This window comes from Montipora capricornis, chromosome 4, assembly GCF_036669925.1.
Source record: "Montipora capricornis isolate CH-2021 chromosome 4, ASM3666992v2, whole genome shotgun sequence".
Taxonomy (NCBI): domain Eukaryota; kingdom Metazoa; phylum Cnidaria; class Anthozoa; order Scleractinia; family Acroporidae; genus Montipora; species Montipora capricornis.
This window is the reverse complement of record NC_090886.1, coordinates 29968865-29971709: the sequence shown is the minus strand read 5'-3', so window position 1 is coordinate 29971709 and position 2845 is coordinate 29968865.

Here is a 2845-nt window from a genome sequence, read left to right as displayed (position 1 = left end):
ATTTCATTTTTAAACTTTAAGTTTTGGATGCATGAGCATACTCGAGTGACATGTATAAATAGTCTAGCCACTTAAGGCATACATATGCCACAGAGAAATTTGGCTCATGGTCTTATTAACCAAGTATTTTTCGGACAACTCTTTTATCGTAACCAAAGCATATATACTGTATAACTTTCTCTAAGTTAATGTTCACTGACTTTCTAGATTTAGGGTATTTTATGTACGTTTACATGTTTATATTTATGATTGAATTTATAAACCCTGAAAAGTGAGGGACTGAAGTAGTGGGTTTTTCCAAGAATAGTGTGATAAAGGCGACTGGTTTCTATGCTTACTTTAAATGGAACCCGACAAAAATTACAGTATGCTTAAATTATAACTTAATTAGGAAAAGTTTTTAATTACCCCTTTGATTTTTTTTCGACAAACAGGGCATCTCTTTTTGTCGTTTTTCAGTTTTTCTGCACATCTAATGCAGCATACTTGATGCCCTGTTGTATGGAGTGTGATTCACGTCAAAAATCAATGTTGAATTGTGACATTTAAACATGCCATCATGGTATTTAGATATGCTATTCTGATGTTCAAACATTCAATTATGATGTTAAAATATTCAATTCGGATATTTAATTTTAATGTTCGGATATACCATTGTGGCATTTAATTACTACACTCAAATATGTAGTGCTAACATTTAACTATACAATTGATCATTAAAACCTTCTGTAAACACATGGCATTGTGACATTCTGATATTCAATGTTGAATTGTGAAGTGATAAAGTTCAATTCAGCATGGCACTCAGTGTGCTACTTTTGGGCACCAATCGCTGACAATAATTGTGACAATTATAATTCCCGCCAAAACTAAATTTATGCCTACATGGAGAACATGGCGGAGAGTCGAGATACGGACAGTTCACAACGGATAAGAAATCATCTTATTCAGGGTCTTGCGACGATCCTAAGGCAGTTAGATGTGGAAACTTTAGATAATGACCGCCTTGACAGTTTGCAGTTTCGTTTCGATTGGATGTACAGTCTGGTGGTAAGGTATCAAGGCCTTGACGTTATCGATGACCAAGTGGTTTCTTGTGTAACACGAGCAAGAGATTGTATTCACAGTTCTGCCATTCAGAGATCAGGTACCCTCTGCCAAGGGAAGAAAATTTTTAACAGCGAGAGAGGTAGACCAAGATTTGAAATACCATATGCACAGCTACAATTTTTTGTCGAAAAAGGTTTTAAAGTCGCCGAAATTGCACAACTTTTTGGTACAAGTTCAAGTACAGTGGAAAGGCGTTTGGCAGAGTTTGGGCTGTCAATCAGAACAACCTACGCTCAGTTGTCAGACAGAGATTTAGATGCAGTCACCAGTGAGATCATGAGAGAAATCCCCAATGTTGGATGTAAAAGAATGACTGGTTTCCTCCTTGGACGCGGTTTACGTGTACAACAAATCAGGATTAGAGAGTCAATGCGCAGAGTAAACCCCGAAGGTGCCCTAATTTGGGCCTTAGAATTAAATGTTATACGCAGAAGAAGTTACCACGTTCAAGGTCCCCTATCCCTGTGGCACATCGACGGGAACCATAAATTAATAAGGTTGGTTCGTTGAGGCGACAATGTTTCAACCGAAAATGATAAAGCGAAGGGAATGTATTTTTTTTTTAATTGATGCTTTGTGGTCTATTTCCTTTTATTTGATCTTCATGTCCAAATGGGGTTAAGTTAAGAAAATGACTAGTATTTGTTGTTAGTACTAAAACTGATTTCACCAAAGTTAATGGCTTGCTTATCAGTAGGTTACTCTTTGTACATTTGCGAACTGACATGTGTTGCTAGCCCCTAAAGTAAAACATTTTTGCTATTTCATAGCTTCAAAGAAACTTTATTTTTCTACTCCTGTTACGGTTCACAGCTAAATTGACAAAATCATGGAAGGATGAAGGGGAAGAGAAGGCATCCTTTTAGGGTCGATCGGAGATCTGCCTATAGTTACCAATGCAGTGGTGGCTAAAAAGATCCATGGGTACTAGAAAACAACCAACCATGTGTTCTGTGTTGATAAAACACTCTTCTAAGGCCTGGTTCAAATGTCCAACTTTGCATGTGCTGAACCTAAACCAAAAGAGGCAAAAGACTTTCCTCATTTCCGTTAGGCTCGGCACGTGGAAAGTTCAACTTCTGAAACGCGCCTAAGAATAACTTAAGACAGATAAACTGGAATTGGCCATGTGCAAGAAATACCCTAAAAGTGAAAAAAAAAAAACAGAGTTTCCTATATAAATCATAATTTGTTGTTTTCTCCTTGAAATTAGTACTATAAAATTAATGTACCAAAAACGCAGAAAAACTGTGTATGATTTGTCCCACGACCGAGTTAGAAAGAGGCTTAGGTCTATTTTTGCATTACAGTTTGAAAAAACTTTCCAGCAAAGTAGTGTTTGACGTCATCTAAGAAATAGATCCATGTCTCTCAAAAGCTTGGTTGTGAGACAAATCTTCGCTAGTTTTTCGATGCTTTTTGGTGCATTTTATTTATAATCTTCAAGAGACAAAACAGATTAATATTTCTATAAGAGAAAAGGTCGCGATGTTAGTTGCACCTTAAAATCCCTCCCCTTTATCCTCTCTTAGCAAAATATACAATGCAATACAGCTCCTACAGATTCGATAAGTTTTATTAATGTTAGATAAAAGAGAAATTTTAAATCATTCTGCTGTTAACAGGTGGAGGATTGTTATACATGGGGGTATTGATGGCTTTTCGAAGTTGATAGTATACCTTCACTGCTCAACAAATAACAGAGCCAGTACTGTCCTAGAATTGTCTGAAGCAG